Source organism: Dendropsophus ebraccatus, chromosome 5 (assembly GCF_027789765.1).
Source record: "Dendropsophus ebraccatus isolate aDenEbr1 chromosome 5, aDenEbr1.pat, whole genome shotgun sequence".
NCBI lineage: Eukaryota > Metazoa > Chordata > Amphibia > Anura > Hylidae > Dendropsophus > Dendropsophus ebraccatus.
In genome coordinates, this window is record NC_091458.1 from 98,900,656 (window position 1) to 98,916,581 (window position 15,926).

The window sequence follows — 15,926 nt, forward strand, 5'->3', positions numbered from 1 at the left end:
CATATATATATATAATTTATTTTTTTAACAAGTAGGTTTCCCTCTATTTTCATAACCAGACACGTAAAAAAAAAAAAAACAACAGCAGCTTAGTAGCACCAGGTGGGAAGGGCCCTTTATTTTGGGCCTCTCCCAGCCTAATAATACAAGCCTGCAACAACCCAGTCTAGGAGCGCCAATTTAGATGCTCCAGGACTACTGGTACATGGCTCTTTCCAGTGCCCCTGGGTATTGGGGTAATAATGTGGGGATTAGCGTTAGCCATTTTATACCGGCTAACAGTAAGCCCCAACTTGTGATGTGCAGTGTGAAGCTAATCTAAAAGCTGTATTTCTTTGTTACCTTCAAATAAACAGGAATATTCCTGTTACCTCTGTGTCACTGTCTCCTACTCAAATTTCCGCTATTTGCCCAGCTCTATGGAACTAATTTCTGGTGTGGAAAAATGCTGCTGTCAGGCTCGGTTCACACTACATTTTTTTTTGTTTTTGTTTTTTAAACGGATAAAAAATGGATGGAAAAACAGATGCATTTGTGTGAATCCATTTTCATCCCCTTTGACTTCAATTATAAATAAAACAACGGATCTAAACGGAACTGGTTTTTTAACGGACACAAAAACATATCTAATTTTTGTATCTGTTAAAAAATGGATTCTTTTTTTTTTTTATAATGAAAGTCAATGGAAAAACTGATCAAAACAAATGCACACAAATGCATGCGTTTTTTTCATCCATTGAAAAAAAAAATGGATAGGAATAACGTAATGTGAACCCAGCCTAAGACACTTGTTGTCAGGTGACATTTTTATTCTGCAGCAGGACGATGGTACAACCAATGTTATTAAGAACCATCTTCAGCTCAAGGCTATGTTGACACAATGTAAAAATAAGTGTAAATAATGGGCGTTGTTTCAAAACAACGTCCATTATTAATGTTCAAGTTCATTAAAACGGTTGTACTTTTGCAACAACGGCCACTATTAGCTATTTTTTTTACATTGTGTGAACATAGCTTAAAGGAGAATTAGGTATCCTGAAAGAGACATGAACTTTTGCATGAAGAGACTAAGCTTTTCTCTAGTCCACATCACCAATCTGTGGATAGTTCTCTAAGATGCTTGGAACAACCTCCCTACATTGGAAGCAGAATGATATATAATGCTCATAAATATAGGTTTAATATCACTTTCCTATGCTAAATTTGCTGTAAATCATTATATCCAGGCTATCCAGTGACAAGTCCTAGTAGTAATATAAAACAAAGTCTGCTCAGTTTGTTTGCAAATATCCAGTTGTAAAACTACATGCCTGAGACTGGGCTGACAGTGTCTGAGTATATGTGAGCAGTGGCTGAAGCCCGTGATACAGCAGGCTTTCATTGTAGCAGTACAGAACACCTCTCTGCTACTATCCTGCAGGATAACTAGGTTTTAAGCATTGATATCTGTTTGTTACAGGTGCTATAACCTTGCAAACTTTATTTTTTGGCATTGCTGGGTGTGCAGTAATCCTGTCAGCTGTTAAGTGGGTCTCTTTTTAACCTATAATGGAACTGTGAGATTAAAGGTGAGGTAATGAATTAGTACTGGTGACAGCACAGCATGCTGGCCAAGCAGCAGGGGGTCCTCTTTTGTTTTCATCCTTTCTGGCCTTCAATGTCATTTCGCTTCTGTGGGAACCAGCCAAAAAAGAATGTGTGGGTGGAGCCATGCCCACAGTACAAGTGGCAGGCCCTCTAAATGTCCAGAGGGGAGCTGACATTCCTCCGCTAGAATGTATTCTGACATCACCTCAATCACAAACCTCATTGCAGCCAGCATTAACACTTCAATGTCTTAACTCTCACAAAGAGCAGCGCTAGGCTTTTTTTTAACACAGGCAAAGATTCCATGTTTCTTTCCATGTATATGTACACTCTAAGAAAACTTGTCCCCATATACCCTGCATACTTCTACACCACACACATGCATAGTACCACTATACAAAACACATCCACGGAACCACTAGAAAGCACACACATCATATAAATTAGACACCAGCCTGTCAATTATTCATCATCTTGTGCAATCAGGAGCTTAACAATTGTCATACTGAGATGAATTGTGTGATAATATTTAACATTAAAAAGTATATTTACCGATATATAAATGTGTGTCAAAATTGAACTTTCACACACGAAACCATAATTGTCTCTCTGGAGCCATTCAAAAAGTTCTGACAGACCCAAGCATGCTCGAGATTCGCTCATCTCTAGTTATGAAGCCTTTTTTTTTTTTTATCAGTGCAAGCATTAAAGGGAATCTGTCATCTGTAATTCATGTTCCAAACTGTGACACTGTTAGACAGCTATTAGGTCAAGGAGACACATGGTACCTTTCATATATCCAGCTGTGCTTCCATAACACAGAAAAATACTTCTATTCTCTTGTACAAAGAGTCAAAGAGGTGTTCCCGAGCTCCTGAAGTGCAGCAAGCTGTAACACCTCCTTGCTCCCCCTCCCACAGCTGACCCTGCTTGTGACTCTTGCAGATGCCAATCAAGCAAAAAGGGGGAGATAAAAAACATTTTTATACATTTTGAAAGTACAGATGTAAATAGAAAAGGGAATGGGTCAACAAGCCATGGGAGGCCATGGTCCTTTTGTCAGTCTATAAATAGTTTTTTATATAACTTTGGGTAAGTACCAACGAATCCATTTCAGGAACAAAACTTACCAGTTTAGAGAAGCTTTGACCCAAGCTTTGATGTAGCCATATGAAAGCTTGTTTTTTTGCAGGATGGGTTATAGCTTTTCTCTGTACCCTGTTGGGGTACATATAACTTATTGAATTATTTTTATTTATTTATTTGGGTAGGGTAATATGGAAAAAATAGTAATAATAATAGTAAAATAAAAAAGATAAAAAAATATAAAAATAATAATAGTATTCTTTGGATCAAAACAATTGTGGAGGCGTCTTGTGTGTTTTTTTATTTATTTTAGTCAATAACATTTTATTTCTTTATATATTTTTAGAGGGACACTGTTTTTGCAACGTTTTAGTAAAGTTTTTTTTCCCCAGTCCTACTAGAGAACTTGAAGCTCTGATCAGTAGATTGCATACATAATGCTTTAGAATACTTAGTATTCCAAAGCATTATCGCCTGTCAGTGTTACACTGACAGACAATCTATTAGCCAATACCAACTATATAATTTAGTATAGAAAGAAAGCAGCCAAGGAAGGTTGTAATTTTTTGTGTTTATTTCCAATTCCTGTAGATCACAGTTGGCGAACCCTTGGCATGCATGCCGGAAGTGGCACACATGATAATTTTCCTGGCACATGCAACATTAGGGGAGGGGAAGTTGTGAAGCACTTGATGTGCTGAATGACATCCAAAGCAAAACTGCACCCAATGCTCTTTTCCTGCCCCCCTTCACCAGACCACAGTCACAGTTGATGCAGTATTCCTACTATGGACAAAATCTCTTAAGGTATGCACTGATATCCAAGTACTAATCTTTTCCTATTATAGTGGTCTAAAGGCTATAACTGCTACAGAATCCCATGGGTGTGATTGTAATGGGGTCCTGGGGCAGGTACTTTATCTTTTAGTGTACCTTGTGTGGTCTACATGCAAATGGTGGTTTACCGGAATTATCTGTACCTGAGGATAGATAGATAGATAGATAGATAGATTGATACCCAGAGTGCAGTGCAGCATAAAAGAAAGCTGCACCAGTTTGAGTGTAAATCAACATGACAGTGGGAAATTGATCTGTCTGAAGAATTATGAATGTAATGGTTATGTCATTAATGCTAGACTACCCAGGCCCAGAATATGATCGAGATAAAACATGTACCAAAAGGGCATCATGCGGATGTAAAAGAGTAATTGATGAAAGGGTTCAGAGGAGGATGCCAAGTATATTGCACCAGAATACAATGCTGAAGCTTCAACATGCCTAAGCACACACAACACGTCATTCTGTAGATGGGAGATAAGAGCAGACAACCAGTTTGAGTGACATTCCTAAAAGAAATATTCCCTGGTCATATTTCTGCTGCACTGTGCTCGTGGAATTATTTCCATTAATAATTTAATTTCATGAATTATTTCTATCAGGTGTCTACAGTTTGTCCTGGTAAAGATAGTGACACATCATAGAAACATAGAAAGTTGTTGGCAGAAAAAGACCACTGGGTCTGCACTTTTAGTATTTCCATTCTTATTATCTTAGGATAGATATATGTTTATCCCAGGCATGTTTAAATTCTGTTAATGTAGATTTACCAACCACATCTGCTGGAAGTTTGTTCCAAGCATCTACTACTCTTTCAGTAAAGTAATATTTTCTAATGCTGCTTCTGATCTTTCCCCAAACTAACTTCTCACTGTGTCCCCTTGTTCTTGAGTTCAGTTTTTTACTAAAACACTTCCCTCCTGAACCTTATTTAGTCTTTTAACATACTTAAAGGTTTCAACCATGTCCTCTCTTCCCCTTCTTTCCTCCAGACTATACAGATTCAAATCCTTAAGTCTTTGCTGATATGGTTTATGCCTCACACCCTCCACCATTTTTGTAGCCCGTCTTTGGACCCGTATTTTATCAATGTCCTTTTCGTAGATGAGGTCTCCAGAACTGGACACAGTATTCCAGATGTGGCCACACCAGAGCTCTATACCTCTTGCTCTACAGCCCAGCATAAGATTTGCTTTCCCTACCATTTGGTTGCACTGGTGACTCATTTTAAGGCTGTCAGAAATCACTACCCCTAAATATTCATTGCTTGGACCACTTATCTAGTAAAGTTAAATTATTTTCTATATTACTGACACCTCCAGGAATATCAACCCTAATGCAAGCTTTTGTCATCAGCAAACAGACAAACTTTACCTACCAAACCTTCTTCTATATCACTTACAAACATATTAAAAAGAATAGGACCCAGAACAGACCATTGTGGCACACAACTTGTAACCAGTCTCTGCTCAGAATATACACCATTAACAACAGAGGTTTGTAAAGGGGTCTAGGTACTAACACCCTACTGATCAGTAGAATGAAGATGCAGATGCACACAGATACTGTACATGCCCTGTGCCCCTTCATCTTTGCTCTAAACAGCTATAGGGATCAGTCTGAGGTATTATAATGGAAGCCTATGGGACTTCCGGCAATTTCATATACAAGATGTCCATAGACTTCCATTGTAACCACATGCCTGTTGCTACAGCTGTTTACAGCAGAGATGAAGGGGTCAGTGCATGTAGCCACATGTTTCTACCCCTTTATTCTAAAGATTGGTGGGGTCTCAGCACCCAGTCCCCCCAGATAATAGAATATGACATGTCACTGTCAGGATTGTGCAGTAACCTGGTGTGAACTGAGGCTGTTTTGTTTTTGCGTGACACACTCGCTTGCTTCTCAGCTTCCTGGCAATGCAGGAGTTAAGCTGAGAAGCTGTGGGACTTGATTTACACAGCTGGGTGGTCTGTTTGATTGACTGGTTTCTCTGCCTGTCTGCAGCCTGGAGGATCAGAGCGCCGGTCCAATGAGGATCCGGACCTGGCTCTTGGTCAGCATAAAACAAAGCTGAGGCAGTATCTTAGAGCTGGCTATTAAATTAACACCCTGATCCCAGCTTCCCCCTGTCTATTCCTGCGTTTTCCTTCCTAACTCCCTCTGATTGCCTGCAGCAGGCCATAGCAATCTGTGACCGATCTAATCGATCTTTGCTGTGTATATACACAGCATTGATCTCTATGAGAGATCAGTGCTGTTTATATACAAGTCCCCCAGGGGGACTTCTAGTTAAAGTAAAAATAAAAGTAAAAATGTTTTTTTATTAATAAAAAATTCCCTCCCCTATTAAAAGTCCAAATCACCCCCCTTTTCCCATTTTATAAATATAAATAAATAAACAAATAAATAAACATATTTAGTATCCCCGCACGCGTAATCGCCCAAACTATTAATTAATCACAATCCTGATCTCGCACGGTAAATGGCGCAAGCGCAAAAAAATTCCAAAGTGCAAAATTGCGCATTTTTGGTCGCATCAAATCCAGAAAAAATGTAATAAAAAGTGATCAAAAAGTCGTATGTGCACAATCAAGGTACCGATAGAAAGAACACATCATGGCGCAAAAAATTACACCTCACACAGCCCCATAGACCAAAGGATAAAAGCGTTGTAAGCCTGGGAATAGATCGATTTTAAGGAACATATATCTGTTAACAATGGTTTGAATTTTTTACAGGCCATCAGATAATATAAAAGTTATACATGTTACATATCGTTGTAATCGTAATGACTTAAGGAACATGCATAACCATGCATAACATGCATAATATCAGTTTCACCATAGGGCGAAGGGTGTAAATGCAAAACTCCCCGAAATCAAAACAAATTCCTTTTTTTTTTCAATTTGACAGCGCAAATAATGATTTTTTTCCGGTTTCGCAGCATAATTTATGGAAAAATAATGCCTGTCATTGCAAAGTACAATTGGTTTCACAAAAAATAAGCGCTCATATACGTCTCTAGGTGAAAAAATGCAAGCGCTATGGACTTTTAAACATAAAGTGGAAAAAGCTAAAGTGCAAAAACGAAAATTGGGGAACAAGTATACAAATCCCACTTCTGCCCAGGTTGCCTATAGGCTGGTATTTTTTAGACCAATGAACTGGAGACCGGACAATGAACCAAATGCTACCCTTTACAATGAACTAGAACACAAGGGTTTTATAGTTATTGACTGTTCCAGGAACATGACAGTAAGTTTTGGAATGAAGTAAAGCAGGCTGTTTAGTGCAAGTCAGTTTCTCCATTTAATCTGCAGGAACTGCAAGAAGCTATGCTGTCCCCATTGGCCAATATTCCCATACAACAATGTCAACACTTAGTGGAATCTATGCCAGAATACATGCTGTGTTTCTGAAGGCCAAAGGAGTTTCAATGTGGTACTGTCTTTTAAGACAGTAAAGTTATATTATGCTGTCTATATGGATACATAATTGTATAAAAAGTCCCATTTATACCTAAATGGTAAAAATAAAAAAAAACACTGATCATGGCACAAACAATGAGCCCCCAAACAACTCTACTGACATAAAAAGGCTATAGGGATCAGAATATGAAAATTTAAGGCTATGTCCACACAACGTCAAGAAAAGAGAAAAGGCGACCAATTTCTCTATTTTAAAAAAATCCGTTTTTGCCATGATTTAACTGACTGCAATGAAATGTATTGAAGTTAATGGGAAGACGGACATCCAATGCAAACAGTGTATTGAATAACGGACGTTTTTACAGCGGACGTCAAAATAATGAACATGATCATTATTTTCGTCGTCTTTTGCAAACAACTGACATTTTTCATTAGTTGTTCACACACAGTTTTTCTTTTTTCACCGTTCATTCTTATTTTTTACTATTAAATTCAATAGCCTTTTAAATTAAGACGCACCCAAAGTCCAATTAGTAATCCCAAACTAGTATAATGTACAAACACCAGTCATTGCACTAAGGGGAGGCCAGGCTGCTAAATGTCATTTTTAACTGAGCTGAAAAAATGTTGTGTGAACATAGCCTAAAGCAATAATTTCTTTAAAAAGCTTACTTAAAACACACACACACTAACTTTGCTATTTTCATTATTTACAAATAATTTCTTTTGTTTACTTTTTTTGGCACTTTTAATACTTCATAGTAAACAGTCGGGTGTCATTACAAATTACAGCTCTTCTACGGCTCTGTTGATATAAGAATGAATTATGAGTTATGACTTTGCAAAAAATGAAGAACATTCTCAAAGGGTTAATAAATTGCAGCAATTCCATAAACCCTCAACTAGGGATGAGCAAAACTACAGTAAATTTGTGAAACTCACATTTGGATGCCCTAACCTGCTGATTGGCTCCCTTTAAGTGGGTCCCTACTCTGCAAGGTGCAGCACTGCATGACATCAACACAGCAACCACCAGGGGAGAGTCCTAGCAGCCTGATAGCACCCCAGGTGGCAGAATTTAGCTTCAGCCCACAGCCTTCCACAGGGACTGCATAGCACAACACTAGGAGAGGCTACTACACAGTGCCAAAACCAAGTAAACAGATTACCCAGCAGTTGATTATATTACGAGCCCACTTATACATGTACACCTTTGATGAAAATGTATACTAATAACTTTGTGTTGCATTTTGCTTAGCAGCAATACTTCACTGTTACAATAGATGTGTGATCCATGTCGTTTATCTTATGTTGTTAAGTATTAAATTACTAGCATATTATGAAGAATAAAAAAAAAGTTGCTAGGATCATGTAAAATTTTCATAAAGGAGGAGATTGTAGGTTTTTGGGGAAAAACAAAGACTTCACACTTGCTGTCACTTGGGAGTGGTGTGAGTTTTTTCAGCAATGCCATATCTTTTCCTTACACCTTGATGTTCATAACATGCAATAAACAACAAGGACGCCAAAAATATTTAGAAGAACATACATTAGAATTCCTGGTCTACCATCCAGGCAGCAAAAACCTTGCATTTAGGAATTCCATTATACATTCCACATTGAAACAAGTTACTGCCAAGGCATCATTATTTCCTGCCTGTACAGATGTCACACAGTTTTGAACAAAATCCAGAAGGAAAACCTCAATGGATATTCACGTCGTAGGAAATAAACAAGCATGCTTTAACAATTTCTCTTTCTATATAATTGGTTTGCACATCTTTCACATGACATAAATTTCCATTACGGTTCCACAATTTGTACTTCAGTGAGGTTTCTAACATTTAGAAATGTTAGCATAATAATTAAATAATGTACAAAAATTAACATGGGCAGCTAACAGACAGGTATGGATGAACTGGCATATTTTATGAGAAGGAGGCAAGTTTTCTAAATGAGTGTATTTGCAAAAATATTTACCTTGATGTGCCCTACAAGTTTTCCTATGATAGTTAAACCAGGAACACCCTTTTAGGAGAAAACCACCATCACTTTAAATTACCTGAAAATCATCTATGTGTCAGGCCACAAACTGAAAGAATCATGCAAAAAAGTTGTTAGTATTTACATGAAAAGAATTTTGCACAACATTTGTATTTTGACATATAAATGTGATCACTTTGATAGTATGCTGAAGAAAATATATCCAACCAAAAGCTTTGGGTAGATGGCAAAGGGTTGCTGATGGTCTTGTAGGTCTCGGCTGGATTTCATTTACATGTCTGCAATAATGGTGTGCTGTACCCGCAGGTGACCACAGAGGTAATGCCAGTAAGTACAGTACATCATGAATACTGTAAACAAAGACCAGGAGGACCACTATATTTTTGACACTGTAGGAGCAGGGGATTCAACAGGTAAGTACTGTGTCATTTTTTATTTTATTACATTTCCTAGATTTTTTTTTAAGCTAATGATCTTATTTTTCTCATTGGCAGTCCAGATGCTAGAAAGCTAGAAGTTTATTATCATTCAGACCAAGCTGTAAAGTTGGAATCATACAGGCAGATTAGGAATAGATTTTGGTGCAGAAATGTGGAGCCATAAAGAAAAAAATATATAAATGAAAGAATCCTGTGTTCTGCTTAAACAACTGCTTTAAGAAAATGGAGGTTTAAATTTATTTATTTTTTCTCATTTCTCTATCATTTCTAAGGCTATGTTTACACACAGTATTTTTGTTTAGTATTTTGGTCAATATTTAGCAACTAAAACCAGGAGTGGATTGAAAAAAATAGAAATACTATAGAAACACTGTTGAAATTGAGAGGATGGCCATCATTTAATGGCAAATATCGGCCATTGTTTTAAAATAACAGTAATTATTTGCCATTAAGTGGCAGCCATCCACTTAATTTCAACAGCATGTGAATGTAGCATCTCTGTGATTTCAATCCACTACTAGTTATGGTTGCAAAATACTGACAAAAATACTGAGCAAAAATACTGTGTGTGAACATAGCCTTAACAATGATAAAAAAATAACAAAAAACTCTATTTCATGTGCATCAGGGGATTTAAACCAGAGATCAAACTACAGAGGACTGATCTGCAATTAGAGACACTGGCTGACAGCTGAGCAAGCAGGAGGCGGGGCAGCATTAATCATTTATGAAGAAGAGGGAGGAGGAAGGAGTGGAGAGGTATGCCAGAGTGTGGCACGAACAACTCCTCTTTGCTCTTCAGTACAGCAGGAAATGTGAGATTGTGCATAATCCACTGCACGGAAAATTACCAAAAGTCACCATGCTCACTAGAGGACTGCCAGCTACAGAGCTGACAGTTTCCCTTTAACTGCATAGGAAAGGACAGTAGAGTCAACTGCATTTACCCATAAAGAGTGTCATGATAAGAAAATAAATACAATAATACCGTGGTTTCTGAACACCTTGGTGTAGTCAAACAAAATTTACCCCCTGAAGTTTTGTTCGGTACTTAAACATTGTTCGGTATCCGAAAAAAATTAAGGGAGATAACTGTCAGCTGAGCTATTCTTCAGCTGACAGTTATTAAGGTGTCTGGGAACACCAAGGATACAGGAGCAGGGATTACCATGATAATGACGGGAATCCCCGCTCTGTGCTCCCCAATATATATTGATTGCTAATCATTTTTGTATACAACGTTTTACACTCTAATTAAATATTGTGTGTTTTACCACCATTAAGAGATATTGGCAATGCACCAACACAGTTTTGGCAAGTGAAGTTCTGCAGGACTCGCTGTGTTTATATACATATATATATCTAAATATATATATATATATATATATATATATATATATATATATATATATATACAGTGGTGCCTTGGATTACAAGCATAATTTGTTGCAGATAATCCAAATCACTCTTAAACCAAAGCAAATTTTCCCATAAGAAATCATTGAAATGCCGAAAATTGGTTCCACGCCCCCAAAATAATGATTTTTTTATTTTAAATAACTTGTAAAACAAATGTAACAAACATTTAGAAACAGCTGAATATGTCATATTATAAATTATTGTACAGTATAGCAATCAGCATGTGGTGTATAATGTATAGTAGGTGCATAAACAGCAGCAGTTTGTAAATACAGGATAGAACTGCAGATCCCCATATTGCAGGACCATAGTACAACAGGCTAGAATAGGGAGGCAGGGCTGCTGTCAGAGGTCTGTGTGGTCACATGACAGCAATGGAGAAGGGGTGTATGCTTAGCATAGGCCAATCAGGAAGTGAGAATCACAGTGTTGTGCATGAGGACAGTGACAGAAATGTTTCTATACAGCAGTGTTTATAACTGAGTGTGAGTGCAGGCACATTATAGCAGCAGTGTGTATAGCTGAGTGTAAGTGTAGGCACATTATAGCATCAGTGTGCATAGCTGAGTGTTAATGCAGGCACATTATAGCAGCAGTGTGTATAGCTGAGTGTAAGTGCAGGCTCATTATAGCAGCAGTGTGTATAGCTGAGTGTAAGTGTAGGCACATTATAGCATCAGTGTGCATAGCTGAGTGTTAATGCAGGCACATTATAGCAGCAGTGTGTATAGCTGAGTGTAAGTGCAGGCTCATTATAGCAGCAGAATCTACTGTATTTGTACAGAGGAGTAAATTAGGTGGATAAGCTTAAACCAGTGTGATTCCAAAAATTTTACTCTATTAAGACCATATATATTTTTACATCAATCTATATAACCCTATTCAACTTAATGGGAAAACTTCTTAAAAACAAAGTATAATTGAACGGCAACAGTTATCTCCATAGATGTAATAAAGAAAGCCTAAAGCAATATAACAATGTAAGCTATTCTCTGCTTCTCCTTTTCTAAAATACAGTACACCTTCCGAGTTTTGTCTTAACAAACTTTTCCTGTCTAAGCTAATAGCAGAACTATGCCAAGGCTGACTTTCTTCTAACTGCTCCTCAGGAACAGTGATTTGCTGTATACTTCTTATTACCAGATACATTATGCAGGAACTCTCTGTGATGGGACACGGTAGCCCCGCTGTGAGAATGCCTATCAGAGCTTCTTTTAAGACCCTTTCTCAATTGTCAGCAAAGTATTTTTTTAAGGTTAAAAGGTGTAAAATTATTCTGAAATGCTTTTTGACCTGTCTCCTATCACAAAAAATGTTCACATTTCATTTTCCCCCTAAAATTGTTATTTTTTTTTAGTATTTTTATGCAGGACCATTATATCAATGTCTCATTTCACCCATTCATTGCCAATAGGGTATTATATGCAAATCTATTAGCATGCCTTTCCAATTGAATCACAATGTCTTATATGGTTTTCAGTGACCTTTAATGCAGGTGACTTTATAATAGACATAAATAGTGGTTGCATCTTTTTTTTTTAGATAAAGAGATAGAAATAAGGGGAAAAAACAGCTGCTGAAATATTTATTCACTGATAATGTCTGTATAAAGCACTAAATAAAACGTTACAAGTACAAATGAAAATGTCTTACATATAAGACATCATGGAAGCTGTCAGTATTTATTATGAGAGGTCACATACTATGGGCTGAAGTTGACCCCTTTATTACTTTTATAGTAAAAAAGAACAATTTCTATAGAAAAGTAGGCTGGCAAATAGTATCAATACATGGGTAAGCATCTGTTGACATTGTAGCATTAAGTCGGGGGAAAACGCTAGTTATAATAAAAAAAAAAACAACAACTAAAAACTGAACCCAAACAGAATATTTTATATGTATGGTTAAAATGTATATTAGAATTTCTGTTATATGACATTCATCGAGATTTCTGTTTCAACCAAAACCTCAGAAACAGAACGCAAAACACAGTGTGAAAGTGTATTCAACATCTGTCACTAAAAGTGGTATTCAAGCCTCTTAAAGGGGCACTCTGGAGACTAAACAAGAAAAAACTGTTAATACATTGCTTTAATAAAGTTATATTACTTTATAATATAATACTTTATAAGTTAATTTAAAAAAAGTATTCTATTTTATTTTCATATTCGCTTCTCTTGACTGGCCACAACACGTGTCAGGAACTGCTGCGTAGTTGGGATCCCCTTTTCTGATGAACAGCGATATAGAGAGCAGGGACCCGCCCCTCCCCCATGTACTGTATATTGTTATACTCAGTACATGGAGAAGGTGTGAGGCTGCTGGACATGATTGCTATCTCTGCTCACTCTGCTTCTATTTTCTAGCACAGTGAGCAATGACCGCAATCATCACCCCCACTGTAGAGGCTGCCAGACACAGCAATCATGTATAGCAGCCCCCCCCCCTTATTTCCTGCATATAAGAATATACAGCATAAAGAACAACAGGACCCTGCTCTGTATAGCGCTGTGTGACAGTGCCAGATCAGAGTAGGGGATTAAGAACTGCAGGGTTTAGATAGCCCTGCAGTTGCCGACACAAATGTTGGTGGCCATAATAAAGTTATATTACAAAGCAATCTATTACAAATGCATTTTCAGTCTCCAGATTACCCCTTTCAAGCTTAAAAACTGTAGGTGAGGAATTTATGATGTTAAAGGATTTTTTATTTTTAACTACAAAACTAAGCTGTGTAGATCTATTGCGATTTATTCTGACTTATTCACCATTATTAGCCTGTTTAAAGCCAATCTGTCATCAGTTCTGAGCCCAACCAAAACTGGGCATTGACATGTCCTGGGCTCTAAACCCTTGCTAACCCCTCCTTTCCACTGTGCTCTAGTGTTATGACTTTAAAAGAGAAGTCCGGTGGGAGAGCTTACTGTCTTCTTAGCTCCCCTCCGGCTACGTCATGACCGGCTAATGGATGCCCCGTTCAGCCAGTCAGTGACTGGGGCGGGACACTGCTGTAGTCACTAATTAGTTTAGCGGGCTAAATGCCACCCATCTGTCACATCAAAACCAGGTCATGACATATGCAGAACCCATGGGAAGATATTTTCCCCCTCCCCCTGCCTGTAACGATTTTTTTTTGCCACAGGTTTCAGATTTTTCTACCTATATAGGCAGCTGTTTTTAGTTTTTTTTTTTCCTTTGGGGAAGGGGGATTAACACCCTTTTACGTATTGACTCTCTTTCTGCGTGTCCCACTGTTTCCAAGTAAGCAGGCAATCATTCAAATTTTTATATCCGTACCAACTATGGGGTGAAAACTATTATACCTTATTACCCATCTTATCCACTTGCCTTTTTACATAGGCTAATTTGTGGATACCTCTGTTCATCAGCCAATTGGTTTACAGATTGTTGCATATTATTCTGTATCCTTCCTTTAATTTTTTTACTAGTTTGCCACCTCTTTACATGGCATTCAATACGTTTGTACATCCGTTTGTTGCATTGAGATGATATATTTATGGGATGTGTGTGCCTAAGGGTCCTTTTACACACAAAGATTTTTGCAGCCAAATCCATAGAAACAAAGAAGATTGCTGGCATAAAAAGACCACTTGGTCCATCTAGTCTGCCCTTCTAGTATTTCCCTTCTTATTTTCTTAGGAGAGATATGTTTATCCCAGGCAGGTTTAAATTCTGTTATTGTAGATTTACCAACCACATCTGATGGAAGTTTGTTCCAAGCATCTACTACTCTTTCAGTAAAGTAATATTTTCTCAGGTTGCTTCTGATCTTGGCCCAACTAACCTCTCACTGTGTCCTCTTGTTCTTGAGTTCAGTTTTTTCTACTAAAACACTTCCCTCTTGAACCTTATTTTAGGAAAGCTTGGAATGGATTTAAAAGAGGAGAAATCTCAGTCTTTCCTTTATGACCTCTTTGGCTTAAAAAATCTGTCAGATATCTGTGTGTAAGAGGACCCTAAAGTCCCTATTACACCAAACGATTATGGTCTGTATTTGGCAGATTATCGGCCGTTACAGACAATAATTGTTTGGTGTAATAGTTCCTGTTAAAAGGCAATGAAAATTCAAAATGTAGGCTGATCCTTGTCTTTCAACATGTTGGAAAAAAAACTAAAACGTTATTGACAGTCTGCTGGCTATTGCTCTGGGCAGTAGGAGCAGCGGCAGCAGACCGCCCTTATCTTCTATGGGCCAACCGGATGATCTAAAGATCGTCAAGGCAGCCCCTTCCTCCCTACGGTCCCCCTGCTTATACCCTCTCGCTGTCAGCGTGTGTAATAGCGAGTGGGCCGGGAATGAAGAGCAAGTGAGGGCTGATCTGAAAGGTTGGTGCTCTCTTGCTCCTAAACATCGGCCTATGTAATAGAACCTTAAAGCACTATAGTTTTCTCTTGAGAATTAAAAAATATATATAAAACATAGATTTAAAAAAATATATTCAGCTTTTTATGCCATTTAACATTGTATAATAACGTCCTATACACAAAGACAGCACATGCCCCCAATGTCTGCTGCCAGCATACAGATACAGAATGCATTGCAAAGGTAATCATGTCTGTTTAGCTCCAATCCTATGAATCCATTTTAAGTGCATTTAAACATATTTATTGAAGTCTTGCTATTTGTTATTACACACATACACATGAATACAATGTAAAAATCCTCTTCTTTTGATCTTCCCAATAACATTCTATAACATAATGCAGTTATCAATAGGATTCTGGCAGTAGCAGACACTTGTGAGTTGGTAATGTTCCTATTGGAACAGACTATGAAATTCATCTAAAAGACCTTTCCACAGAGGATGGAGTTAAAGATAACAGCATTCTATTTTCGTCCTGACAGTCTGTCATCAGGTGAGTTCAATGTGCTCCATGGTGTGAAAGTCAAGTCTATCACAGACATGAAACATAATCTCATTATACACAGGAACACAGCACTGCTGATTTGTCATTCTCTAAGTGGAGCATTGATTGGAACAACTTGGATAACCATACCTTAAGAAGCCACCAATTTTTTTTCCGACCCCAAAAATTGTACTTTCATCAAGATTAGCAATTTCATAAATTGAACCCTTGGCTTTAAGGTCTGGTCATCATT